The 15,395-nt window shown below is 33.3% G+C and overlaps 1 protein-coding gene across 2 annotated transcripts in view; it reads right to left on the reverse strand.

Moving 5' to 3' along the window:
- The window catches only part of LOC113519480 (uncharacterized), a 295,148-nt gene extending 280,422 nt beyond the window's left edge, over positions 1-14,726 (reverse strand). For both annotated transcript variants that reach the window (XM_031909578.2, XM_026904597.3), the window contains exon 1: positions 14,574-14,726. The gene's annotated coding sequence lies outside the window, so the exon portion shown is untranslated. The remainder of the gene's footprint in view (positions 1-14,573) is intronic.
- Positions 14,727-15,395: the final 669 nt, after the last annotated feature.

The raw sequence follows: 15,395 nt of genomic DNA on the forward strand, positions 1-15,395 counted from the left end.
TCTTCCCTTATATTAAGCGGTACTCCTCTATCATGACGCATCGGCAATATAGGATTAATAAAATGTCCTATACAAAAAGTTTAATTTTGTCTTCTGATGAGTGTGTATAGGTCTTAAATACGAATAAAAAAGAGGCATATATTTCTGACACAAAAAGTACAATGTACCTAAATGGACTGATCTGTCGACAAATTGATATTTCTGTGAAAATAGTTGATACACTCGACAATAAAACTCTGTGACAGTAGGTAGTAGTGCCCTTGGGCTACCCTAAAGCCGCGAACGTGATATTGTATAAACACAAAAGTATTCAGGTCAAATGCAAGGTTATTACTCTATTCAATTGTCAGCTTTGCGACACATCAACATTATATACTAGCTACCTACCCCAGCTTCTTTTTTATACAACTTAGAATGGCAAACAAGTTGACGGCCCACCTGATGGAAAGCTAACCGTCGCCTTTAGACATGAGCAGTACCATGGACATAACAGAGTATACTGTTTCGCCCATGATACCCCCCATGCATTACCATTTTTGAGGACTCAGGTGTTATTCCTCCGTACCCAGTAAATTCACGCCATATCCCACCCTTCAAACTGAAACACAGCTATGTAAACACAACTGCTTTATGGTTGAAACACGAATGGGACAGAGATACCTAAGCAATCGACTTTTGTACAAAGTCTCCCTCTTCGCACGGGTACCATTGATAAATAAGACCAAGTCTTCCATTTTATTCACTCAATGTTTTTTACATAGAAATTTTTAACCCAAACTTTTCACTTTTCGGTATGATTTTTTAAGTATATTCTTTCATACAAACCTTATCCTGACAATTACAAATACAACAAAAAAAGAATTAGTCAAACAGATGCAGTAGTTCTGAAGTGACTATATATACGTAAGGTGAATATATATACGTAGGGCGGAAAGGGATTATTAGTAATGGAGACTGAGAATCCCATACATTCAGATGTTAATTTTTAATTTGATGAATTAATCATGATAATGGTTTTCATTCTCATCTATCACCCTTAGTCCGCCAGCGTATAGCGCAGACAGGTTACCAATCCATTTTCACCCATCAAACAAAATATATATATATATACGTACATGCATACATTCAGCTGTTAATTTTTATTGGAAATAATGGTTTCTTAGTAATGGGGACTAATCAGGTCGACCTCGAGATACCTTTAGGAACCTATCGTACTTAATTTCAGGTGGATTCGTTACAATGGGCTAACTGATCTGCCTATTCATTCTCACCTATTATCCCTCGCTGGTACCTTTTCAGTATAGGCGAAGTTATTATTCCATTATCACAAATTAATATATATATATATATATATATATATATATATATATATATATATATATATATATATATATATATATATATATATACATAGATGTATGATTCATTTATATAATATTTATATAGGTTCGATAAATCTTACATTGCAAAAGAGCTAAATACAAAGTATTCACGAATAAGTATACTAATTATATGCTTTAAAAATATATATGTATAGTATAAGTATGTCTATTCGTTATTTTAGACAAATTTAACTTACTTAGTTTTAAACGAGACTGTGTCTTTACCGCGACTGTGTTCGCGTGATCGAGATATGTTGACTAGCCAGGATAAAAAATAAATTCTATATCTCAAATACTATTGTAACACATGTATACCAAATATCATAATGATACATTACAGTATCATTGTTAAATCTTCTACCTCTCATTTTAGTACTATTTTCTTGTGTTCTCTCTTCGTTTTCCTTCGTCATTTTTTTTTCTATTGTATGTGTGCTGTTTAGTATGTGTATGTTATGTATATATTTAATTGTGTATATATTATATATGTATGTGTATGTATGTATGTATGTATGTATATATGTATATATGTTTTTATATGATAATATTTATATAATAGTGCGCCACCTACCCTTTGTCTTTTTCTCAATGTCCTCTACCCAAAGGTTGTCTGGAAGAGATTGCTTAGCGATAAGGCCGCCTTTTGTATCATTTCTCATTAATATTTACTGTATTTGTTATTTATCTTTTTACTTGGTGCAATAAAGTGTAAATAAATAAATAAATAAATAAATAAATATCATTATGAAATTTGCTATATGTACATGTATTCTATATCAAATTTTATAAAGATTGGTTAAGCGGTTAAGGCGCAAAGAGGTAACAAACAAACTCACTTTCATATTTGTAATATTAGTAATATTTTTTCTTAATCGGCAGCTTAATTGGAGCATTTGTCTCCCCATTGTTTTTGCCTACCCCTATCTAAGCTAATATTATAAAGAGGAAACATTTGACTTTTGTTTGTAATAGATAAACTCAAAAATTACTTATACGATTTTAAAAATACTTTCTCTTATAGAAAGCTTCATTATCAGCGAATGTATGTATGTATGTATCAGCCGTCAATTGTCGATTGCTGAAAATAGCCTGCCCTAAAAGTGGGGTTTTGCCTGGATCTACACAGCTAATTATTATCAATGATAAACGTAGGTTATTTTTTATTTAAAAAAAAAATATCGTTACAATATCTACTCGTGCGAAGCCGGGGACTGTCGCTTGTATGAGATATGCATATTATGTACACGACTGTATAAACGAGGTTGATTAGCGATCAATAGAACGTACACTCAACGAGACATCATTGTATTTACAATAGGTATTACATCATTGTACCTACTCGCCTAGGAATACAAAGTTAACCATCATATAACATTAAAGTTGAAATTTCAATGACATTGGTCGTAATAGTCGTAGCTCATATAAATATATACTTTTTATAGTTACATCTTATTGAAATTTCAACTTTAAAGACATTGGAGAAGAAAAGTACCTTTGTCCTTTCGCATTGTCAAAATAATTATTTTTCCACAATTTCATTTAAAAAAAGTTTATAATTCCATTATCATTATCACATTAGCCGTTAACTGTCCATTGCTGACCATAGGTGTCCCCTTATTATGGCTGTGCCAGTAGTTGCCACGCTTGGCAAGCGTGTTGGCATCCGCAACCGCCCTGGCTTTGGTGATTTTTAAAGAGGGACGCAGCTGCGCCTCCCTCGACGTTTAAATTCTCTTAATTACCTCTTAAAACACCCACAGGAATGAAAGGGGTGGCCTATTCTATGCCCGGTTCAAATGGCTATTTAATCCCGATCTAAATTCCGTGAGTAATAGACAAAAAAGTTTTTTTTTTAATATATAATTTATTTTAATGAATTTAAGTGCAAAGACTATTAAAATTACCAATAAGTTTACGTGAAGTTTATGTATATGTCAATGGCGTTTCAACCCCATCCTTTGAATCAATAAATATAAAAAGGTTTTTTTCGTGCCAATAAAAGGTTTCTACCGTGGCGCTACACCTGACTATAAATAAAATATGGCCGACTTCCGGTCAAGGCACGCACCGCCCTTTTAGGATTCCCCAAGCCCGAGGGTAAACCAATTTCTGCAAATAAATACCTGCTTATCCCTTTCCATTGAATAATTATTTTAGAAACATCGGTGAGATAGGTACGTTTGTCGGTTTATTTGTCGGAGGGATAAGTAGTTTTGTTACACTGAAATGTTAAAACGTGTTTTATGTTTAGTACAAACATTTTACAGAAAACAACTAACATTATAAATGTTTCGTGAAGATATTTAGATGTTTGTATGTTTATCACTAAAACATGCTTCATCATCATCTTCATCATCATCACAAGCATTATCTGACCACTACACCATATAGACTGCCATGAGGAACGATTCTAAGCCAGCTGAATCCACTGACTCTCCGCAATGAATTTGAGGTCGTCACTCCATCTAGTGGATGGGTCGTTCTACACTGCGTTTGTTTGTACGGGGTTGCCCCTCAATAACCTTTCTTCCCCATCAATGTCGGCAGCACAATCGTAATTCCTTCAGTATTTCGTGTACTCATAGGCGGAGGGTGTCAATTACTATCAGGTGAGCCGCATGCTCGTTGGCTCCCAGTGTTATAAAATAAAGAATATTTTTTTGTACACGATTACACATTGTAATATACATCGTAAGATACAGGTGACTATTATAAAATTGTGATTCGACTACCTATATTTATATATTATTATTTAAAAAGAATTGATCAAGATCCCTTAGGGTTTAAGAGCAATTAAAAGTCGAAAAATATTTTCTGAATTTTTGTTCTTGCGAGATATGCAATTACCTCCTAGGTATTATCATCATCTGCTAAACATAGGCTGCCTCCATAAGAGGGATTTTGCCCGTAGTTGCCAATCTTAGCAGGCGGGTTGCCAACCACGGTATAGTACCCTTTAGGTATATACTCCATAATTTCGTCCGGCGCCCTGTTTCGATTGCCCTTGCACCGTCTAAAATCGATCCGTCGAGTATTCGATTATACCGAGCTATATCCGAGACAATACAATTATGTCGGAACGATTTATTTCTATGGATTTTTCCAAGTACGTATTGGAAAGTGATGCCCGTGCAGTCACCCTCGAATTACGGTTTTCATGCTCGTTTCGTAATCTGCTCTTACTTATTAAGTGATTAAGATACTTGCTAAGTTATTAATTAGGCTATTTATAAAGTTGAATTAGATACTTATAAAGTTATTTTGATATTTATGAAGTTATTTTGATATTTATTAAATACTTGAGATATTTATAATGTTATTTTTTTTATACAACTTAGAATGGCAAACAAGCTGATGGCCCACCTGATGGAAAGTGGTAACCGTCGCCTATAGACATGAGCAGTACCATGGACATAACAGAGTATACTGTTTCGCTCATGATACCCCCATGCGTTGCCATTCCTTAGGACTCAAGTGTTATTCCTTCGTACCCAGTAAATTCACGTCATATCCCACCCTTTATAACGAAACACAGCCATGCAAACATAACTGCTTTACGTTCGAAACACGAATGGGACAGAGGTACCTAAGCTATCGACTTTTGTACAAAGTCCCTCTGGTGGTTATTTTGATACTCATAAAGTTATTTAGATATTTATGAAGTTGTTAAGATATTTATTAAATACTTGAGATATTTATAATGTTATCTTGATACTTATAAAGTTATTAAGATATTTATAAAGTTTTATAATAGGTGCCTTAACAACAAAATCTTGAGTAAAATAATTAAATTACCTGTGAGTTTGTTTCCGATAGATCAAGATAAAAGGTAGCCTATGTACGTCTTTATACTAAATTGTATGTGCATACCAATTTTTGTCAATTGTTTATATAGAGATATTAAATTAACATTTATGATATCTATAAATTATTATTAAGTTTGTTAATATATGTATTTATGTACTTTCGAAATTATATTTGAGATAATACAATTATCAATTATTATTGTCGGAATGATTTATTTCGGAAAGATTTTTTCGAGTAGTAAATAGTAGAAAAGTGGATCCGTGCAGTTGCCCTCGAATTATGTATTTCGTGCTCGTTTTAATGATGCAGTCGACTAAGGAATTTCAAATAATGGACTTGCTTATTAAGTTATTAAGATACGTATCTAGTTATAAAGATACTTATTAAGTTATTACTTTTTACTAATTGATTCGTTCGCGGTTGATCGACGTAAATAGTGGTCTATGACCTCTTTCATCCTAACTACTAGGTGTATGCCCAATTTTACTATTCAGTTTCAATTGACTTTACTTCCACATAATCTACTACGTAAATCAAGATACAATATATATATATATGTATATATATATAAACTAATTTTCACAAATATAAAAACACACCAAATATATGTATATACCTATATAATAATCATATCAGCAATTAAGTGTGCACTGCCTCCCCCATAAGGGGGACTTTTGTCAGTAGTTTCCACGCTTGGTAAGCAGGTTAACAACCGCAGTTAGGCTTTTGACGATGTTGTTTTAAAAAGACGCTGCAGCTCATCTCTTTATCTTTAAGTTCCCTTAGATACCTCCTAGGACACTCACGGGCAAGAAAAGGGGAAGGGGTGACCTATTCTATGGCAGGACTATACGAATTATACACACACACATATATATACAATAAAATTTAAAATAGTAACACACTAAAAAAATTACCATAAATGCTTCTTGTATATGTGAATATGTAACTTCAAAACATTTGAAATATAAAAGCAAAAGAACCATATTTACAAAGAGAGATAGTTGATTTTAATTTAATTCTTAAATTTGTGTTTGGAGTGTGAATTGTGATATCATAAATAATATATAAATACTATTGAATTTTGAAGTAAAAACTTAGAGGGGCGTGCCATGTTAACATAGACAATCTATACACAAAAAATGTCCAGACAAATGCTAATATATTTATTTTTATTTATTTATTTAATACTTTATTGCACCAACATAACAGGATTTGTTAAACAATTTTTCAATACGTATAGTGTAGTACAAAAGGCGGTCTTATTGCTAAGCAATCTCTTCCAGACAACCGTTGGGTAGAAGAAATTAAAGCATATATAGGTAGGTGGCGCGTTAAAAAAAATAGATCTGTAAAAAATAATATCTGTGACAGCATAGTCATATAAACATTTATAAATAAACACATACATCCAAATATATACATATATATACATACACATACATATATAAATATATAATATACATATGAATACAAATATTTGTTTTGTGTGATTATCGAATTCGCAACCATCAGAGGATGAAGCGGTATCACTATACTACCAGGATCATATAAACGTATACTCATGTCTATTAACCACGCTACCACCAAACCAAGGACCTTACCTAGTACTTTGAAAACAAATATGCAAACAAAATGTACCGTTTACTCTTTTAGGTGTGTTACACAAACAAACATAAAAGTATTTCCATTAAAGTCATAAATAAAGGTGAAAATACAGCCGAATGAATACCAATAGCAACTTGTCAATCACATATTGGATGTGTCTGTGCCGACGTCCCCGGAACAACGACGCCATTTGCAATTTACCTATTTTGTGCACTCAAGGATTTCGGATTACGTTGACTTTGTATTTACCCGATTTCCGAAAAAGGGGTGAACGGTTGATGTACTTTATTTGAGTATTTATATGGAATTAAAGTGTATTTAAATTGTATTTTTTTGCCTACCCTAATGGGAGACAGGCGTGACAGATAAGTAAGTATGTATGGAATTAAACTGTGATTTTTAGAACTATCTATTTGTATCGTTGCTTTGGTTTGACTATTTGATGAGGACGGATAAATTCAGAATAACGATTTATCGGTTACGAATAAATGAAGATGTTGGTAGGGATCACGGATTACTGAAATAGGTGACGAGCTAAAAAAGGGTCAAATTGAAAGATCTAAACATAACCTAACTTAATCAACCTTTTTGACCACTAGCGAGTACTAGCATCATGTAATAATTAAGTCTTAATTTTATATCTATTGTTCACCATTTATCATATCTCTGATGTTAATATTGATGATTTACCGCAATTCGGGCTTTTACAGTAACAGACATAATAAGTTCAGTAAGTAGGTAGTGTTCGTACCCGTAGTCAGAAAGTTAGATTAGCTTTGATTTTATTAAAGCCCTAAAAATGATCTTTTTATATAAAATCTTTATACTTACCATTTCAAGTTGGCAAAGCCTAAGATTTACTGGTAAAACCAAAGGTTTACTAATGTACGAGCTTCCACAATAACATATTTGGTCGAAACAAGGCAATTGTAAAAAATATTATCTTCAGCCTAACTTTTTTTTTATACAACTTAGAATGGCAAACAAGCTGACGGCCCACCTGATGGAAAGTGGTTACCGTCGCCTATAGACATGAGCAGTACCATGGACATAACAGAGTATACTATTTCGCCCATGATATCCCCCCATGCATTGCCATTCCTGAGCACTCAGGTGTTATTCCTCTGTACCCTGTAAATTCACGCCATATCCCACCCTTTAAACTGAAACACAGCCATGCAAACACAACTGCTTCTCGGTAGAAACACGAATGACTAAAGCAGTCAGGTAACGTAGTAATCAATTTTTGATTAGATTCCCTCATGGTAACACGACCCTGTCGTCGGCACATAATAACCTTTATTTTAATTACTTAGGGTCACCTGCAGATTGGGCGTAATTTTTATGACCGCGTGCCCGTGGGTTGTAAAATTTGATGGCATGAGAACCCACAATCGACTTCTGAGACTAGAAAAGCGTTACGTATCAAATTAACTAGCACACTCTTTTCGACTGGCCGATGTAAAATCTTTTTCAAGTTTTTATATACTATTTTAGAATGCTTTAATAAAAATTTTTGATTTGTATATTTTGACATTGTCTTCTTGCTTGGACTCTGTGTCATATATTTCTCTGCTAGAGTCCGTGTCTTTATCATTTATCACCTAACCATAGTCTACCGCTCCGTAACACATACGTTACTTAGCATAAAAATAGCAAATTCAATCGTAAACACCAATAAAGTTGCCCGGAAGAGATCATTATTTAGCTATAGGTCCACCCATTATTGCCTCTTTATCTCGCATTTAAATAATTAAGTCTTCATTTTGTTTGTGTACATATTGTTAATCTTTTTAATCTGTATCATTCTTTAAAGGGAATCACAAAAAGTTTTCATTCATTCAATAAATAATATAATAATATCAAGTATCACACAACCACCAACCAATCGTCTCATTTTTAAGCTTATCTTGTGGAACCAAGGAACGCATATCTGGAAGCAAAACCCACTGAAATAACACTCAAATGGGAACCAATTCACGAAAGTTCGAATATTCGTTGATGCGTTTAGACACAAATACTAATTTTATAAATGTGAATTTAACAAGGACTGATTGTGCCCATTTAGTAAGGACTAGCCATGCCCGCAACACTGTCAGCGTGATCGGAATAAAAAGTAGCATATGCCCTTCTCCGATATGTGTGTTAAATCTCATGACAATCGGTAAAGCTGTTAAGGTGCCAAGAGGTAAAAACACACTTACTTTCCCGTTATAATATTGGTAAGAATACCCAAACGGGTCTCTATCGACACACCTGGGTCGCCCTTTATAAAATTGGTAAGAAAGTAAGACTGTCCTCTAATAGTGATATAAAGGTATAGGACAGACTTTAGTTTGCCCATGGGACGATAGATCACGTGGCACTTACTGTATATAAAAAAAAAACTTGTATAAAGAACACTTCTCTAGTTAAGACTGTATCGAATTACATTTTGAAATAACAAATGTAAGCTGAATTACGCCCGAAGGGATCTTGTAAAATATATAAAATTAAATGTAATAATGATTGTAGAAACACTTGTTCTATTTTATAATTTTAAGACTATATAATTATTATATATTTTATGTTTATATAACTAGATTTATGGAGTCCACAAAAGCCTATAAGTTACGTGCAATTTAGATAATTATTACTCTATATTATATATTATTATTGCTATTTACACAGAGTTGTATAATTTAAAACTGCGTTCCACAAATAAATCGAACTGTAATTGTGATAAAATCAGAGTATTTCGATTTAAAAACTAAACTACTGAACCGATTTTGATGAAATTTTTACGGGATTAATATTAGATTATATCCTTTCAGATAAAAAATATATTTTTTTAATTGGTTTATAACTGACGGAGTTATGAGGTAACAAACTTAAAAAAGTACAACTGAAGTGAGAACATCAATGATAATTGTAAAAAACATTTATACTGTAAATGTTTTTTACAATTATTGTTAAGTCGCAATTCCAATAAATACAATAATCAACACCATCAATCTACTATTGCTCTGGTAGTTGTTCCAACATTGTCACTCATGACATAACCCTGTATGTCAAATTTTGATATCGTTTGAGTCTTCAATATTACACTATACTCGTAATATTTTTAACATAGATTTCGGATAGTCTCTGTGGTTCTATGACCTTTTAGAAAGCCATAAAACAAAACCCATCAAATATAAATACAAATATGGAACTGTACAACTGCTTTATTACAACGATTGTATACCGCGCTTTATTATAGATCTATCTACGTGTAGAATAGATATAAATGTAATATAAATATAGACTACCGCTACGTAGCACCGTAGGCCGTAGCCGCCGTAGCTGATAGCTACGAAGTCTCGTAGACGTTTAGATGCGACATTTATGTTTCTACTACATCTCGGCGTTCCTTTTTATCGTAAAAATGTCTCGTATAATAAAAATATACAGTGTGTAAAAGAAATTGAAATAGCGCGAATAGGCTGTAGGTGATATGGAAAAAAGTTTTGCTTTCTTGAACTATGAATGTACTTGACTATTCCGGACTATTCCAATTTCTTTGTGTAAACATATATATACATACATATTATTGTCGTATGGTTCCGGTATAGAATAGGCAATCCAGTTTCATTATTATGAGTGTAGTAAGAAGCAACTACGTAAACTTAATTTTCGAGGGATAGGTAGCAGCGTCCTTCTTAAAACGTTACCAAAGCCTAGCTGCAGCTGCCAGTAGTTGCTAATAGGTAACCACTGGCGGGAGGGGGAAAAGGGATTGTTAGTAATGGGGTCTAACTGACAGCTCGACCTCCACGTGGTTCCTCCTGGAAACCATCGTGGTTAATCGTAGTGGAATTCGTTACGACGGGCTAACTGACCTGCTTTCACCATCACCTATCATCGATTACTGGTGCCCAGCCCGCGTATACCGATAGCGCAGGCGGGGTATGGTACCCCGCCTGCGCTATTATCACCTATTAAAAAAACCACTGGCAGAATTTTCCAATAGGAGCAAACTTCTTTTCAGTAATGGACACCAACGACTGATATTATCAGATACATTATTAACATATACTACATGTTTTGTGGCCTCTTCCTTATGGCAGTCTATGGGGGAGGCCTATGTTCAGCAGTGAATATACTCGTATAATGACCGATATGTTATGATGTTATGTTTTGTAAACATACATATATATGCACGTTGATGAAATGTATATATAAATATATAGATACTGTTGATTGTTTCCTTCAAAAGATTATAGTAGTAAACTTATAATAGATACAAACAATTGCAAGAAATTATCACACTGAGAAAAAAAATACGTAAATAAGTCCTTTCCACTCAGGGTTTGCTGGAAGAGAACTCTTACAGAGTTAAGCTCGCCTGTTGTACATCTTTATTATATATATATATATATATATATATATATATATATATATATATATATATATATATATATTATATGTTGTAATTTTTTATTTACAATAAACAATAAATAAATAAGTGTTTTAATGCAATTTTTGTCAGATAATTAAATAAACATTACTGGAACTGACAATAGAATACTATATTGGGTAATACTTATAATAATTAAAACGGACTATTTTGTTGTATATTCTTAAATAATTGTAAAGTTCTAGCATAAAGGATATCATAGTTAATGGAATTATGCAGCACTTACTGGGTACAGAGGAATAACACCTGAGTCCTCAGGAATGGCAACGCATGGGGGGTATCATAGGCGAAACAGTATACTGTGTTGTGTCCATGGTACTGCTCATGTCTATAGAGGGCAGTTACCACTTTACATCAGTTGTATAAAAAAAAACTTATTATATGATTATTTTTACAAAATCTTAAATTCTACTAATATTATCTTACTTAAACAATAAAACTGTAACTAGACGATATCTTAATATGAGAGATATTTAAGAAAAACGGATATAATAAAAATTATAAGAACTAAAACAAGAATTTTTAGAAGTTTTTTTTTCCGTATGTTTATTCTGTTATTCTGCAAAAACATACTTGACAGCAATAATAAAATAAATTAAGAATTGGAACATGCTTCTTATTCAATGGACAGTTTTTCACAGTTAAACTATCGTAAAGAGGATTGGTAGAGTAATTTGAAACTCTAGAATGGATATGGGGCAATTTATAACATTACAAATTTCAGACGGACAAAAGCGCGGGCAAGTTAGTTGCAATAGTTGCTTCTCCAAGATAAAAGTTCCCACTAATATTATAAGTACTCATATTTGTAAAGATGTTTGTCATTCAATTACACTTAACTGGCTGAACAGATAGTAATAGAATTTTATATTCGGATAGACTGTTTCGTATATGTAAATCAAATCGTAAATTTTTATTCTAATTCTCGTGAATAAAGTTACAATTGTTTGAACGTATATTATTTTACACTTTAAAAACGTAAATAAAATCATGGCATTTAGCTGGGCGATGTGATATTTCGATATTAATTAATAAAAATTATTTTCACATCGCGTGGGAACGGAGACCTTTGGAATAAAAAGTAGGTATAGTTTAAAAAAAAAGTTTAACATTTATTTTATTTTATATAAAAAAAAAATACAAGTTGTCACTAACAAGTCATTACTTTGCCTTTTCCCATTTTTTTTTTGGGTCAGCACAGCATATTTCCTTCATCTACAAATCCTTGTCGACTATCATTTCCTTGTTCACTTTTCTTTCATGTATATCATCCTTCATACAGTCCATCCACTTTTTCTTCGGTCATCCCCTTCTTTACATTCATTTACTTTCATACTTAACACTTTCTTTAAAATATAACTTACATTTCTGCGCATAACATGACCGTATCAAGACATTCTATTACTTCGCAACTCCGTTCATCTTATCAGCCTTTAACTATCCACTGCTGAACATAATCCTCCCCCTTAGGAGGTTTTGTCAGTATTTACCACACTTGGCATGGATTGACAACCGTAGATAGACTTCTGACACGTTTTAAAAATGACGCTGCTGCCCATCGCTTGCCCTCATTAGTCGCCTCTTACGACACCCACGGAAAAAAAAGAATAGGCCATTCTATACCGGGATTACACAATGAACTTCTCCATTACTAGTGTGAATTTTAGACTTCCCCGTATATATTTATTGCTTATTTTTCTAATTAGCTTTTACAAGAACTAATTCGTAGGAACACTAATAAGGTACTGACGAACTGACGAACTGGCCAGCACAACAACTAGTCCGTTACTCTAAGGTCGTCTTGAAAATATTGCTCTCAGCAATAAGACCGCCTTACTGTACTTATACAATTATATCATTATATTTATTTTTATTATATTAATTTTCTTGCTTATTTCCTATATTGTATAATGCAAATAAATCTGGCCGTCTGCGTTTTTTTTTTTTTTATTGTAACACTTAGTGTATTTTTTTTATATTCGTCCCGTCTTTCTCCAAATGGGTCAAGCAACGGTTATTTGATCATGCAGCCTTCTTAAGACAAGGATGTTGGATCAGAAACTACTAGAATAAGTTCTGGTAGTTTTTGTCCAAATCCGTGATTGTATAACTCCGCTTCTTCCTCCTTCACGATACGATTTTTATTTGTTCTCTGCCGCGGCTTTAAAAATCAGTAAATCATAATATAACTACTCTATTGCTATGCCCTTTCCTATCCCGTGGGTATCGTAAGAGGTCTAAGGAAACTGAATGAACGAGGAATGAAAGAAAGAAATAATTTATTTTGAAATATATAATGGACAGCAGCATCCCTTATAAAAGATCACATAAGCTTAACTACGATTGCCAACCCTCCTGCCAAACGTGACAACTACTGGCAAAACCCCCCTTATGGAAGAGGCCTATGTTCACTAGTGGACAGTCAACTGCTGATATGATGATGATGATGATAAATAATATTATTTGCCTAATATGTTGCAACAAATTATGTTAATTACTAAGTACTTACATAACTTTTTATTGAAAAAAAATTATAAAATAAGTAATTAAAATTTTGTTCCATAAATAAAATTTTCTCAATCTCCATAATGTTAGTATGAGGCCAACGGTAACTTTAACAATATAAAAGAATCATCAAAAACGTGTAACCTAAAAAAGTACAGTGTAATTGAGACTCTTCTACTTATTGAAGTCGTTTAAAATTGAAGTCGATTGAAGAAATATTGAGAATCTCCTTATTGAAGTCGCTTAAAATAGAAGTCGATTGAAGAAGTAATATTTAAACACTGCGCTCCGAAGGTCACGGCAGTTTAAAATTAATAACCCGTTCTTCTTATGCGAAAGTTATTATTGCAAGTACTCGCTTAATATTTTAATTCCCAATTTCCCGGCGAGGTTCTCTTGCTTGCAGGATTACAGAACAATTTCCATTTTAAATTCTACTTGAAATTTTAATAAGAGAGAATGTTGCGCGCACTTTGTTGATGCTTGTACTCTGTTCCCGCCATTTAACCCGCCCGTATGTGGTTTCCCGCGCTTTCCGACAATACAAGTTTATTTTTAAACTCAACAACCCTTTATATTCAACCTCTTTGGAAGGTGGATATAAACTTCTTGCTGTCAGTCAATTCTAGATTGCAAGATACCAGGTTATCATGAACAAGTAGGTCATACATTCACCCGGCATTAGCTACCTCGTACCTCTATTCGTATCTATAAAACTTCGTTCCGTTCAATCCAACACACATGCACACACAAAAAAAAAACACTGGCACACAAAATTGTTTTGACAAGCGAAAAAAAAAAGAAAAACTATTGTGGATGGAATGTAGAATTACGGTTTAAAAAAAATCGAAAAGCGCACGCGCGATCCCTTGCGCGCCATTCGTGCGTGCTGCTCGGCGGCCGCGACGTTACTAACGTAGTAGTAGACCTGGAAAGGCTTTAGCTGCCCCAATACTCCCCCCACACCCCCATACACCCCTTTGGGCCCACGGCCGTGGCCACTACTTCAAAAGCGAAACGTCTCAAGAGACACGGCTTTTACGTTCAATTTTGTCATTTCAAATTGTCCATTTATAAAGTCTATTTTTTAACGGAGACACGAATAATTTTCACACTGTAAGATTGTATGTTGGGAAAGCGAATGCAAACTGTCCCTCGAGTCAATAGGTTGTAGAATTCAAGTTTATTACAGACAATTCTCATCCTAAGGTTAATTGGATAAGAGTCATTTTTCTTACCGCACACACCCAACCAAGGTGTGTAAAATAGTTTATATATGTGTGAGTATACAAATGTTCGAATTCGATTACGATGTAATTGTTATGTACCGTGGCCTAATAATGATTCCTAACGGCTTAATTGTAAGACACACATTCGTGTGACAAAAACAAGTTTTCAGAATAATACTGTTTGTTTTCCACAGTTCATAAGCTGATAAAGTGTAGAAATTGTCGCGTTCCGATTAAAACTCTATTACTTATAATTAAAATTTGTTTTGCATCGATTTTGTATTGTGAGAAAATTCCAAGTTTAATTAATACAAGACAATTGTAATTCGTAAATAAATTTTAATTAATGCATATAAATTTATTGCGCATTATATACATTAAAAAGCACGAGAATCCTCTCCTTTATCTAATTTATCAATAACACAA

The sequence above is a fragment of the Galleria mellonella genome, unplaced genomic scaffold (genome assembly GCF_026898425.1).
Source record: "Galleria mellonella isolate WM207_F2 unplaced genomic scaffold, CSIRO_AGI_GalMel_v1 utg352, whole genome shotgun sequence".
NCBI lineage: Eukaryota > Metazoa > Arthropoda > Insecta > Lepidoptera > Pyralidae > Galleria > Galleria mellonella.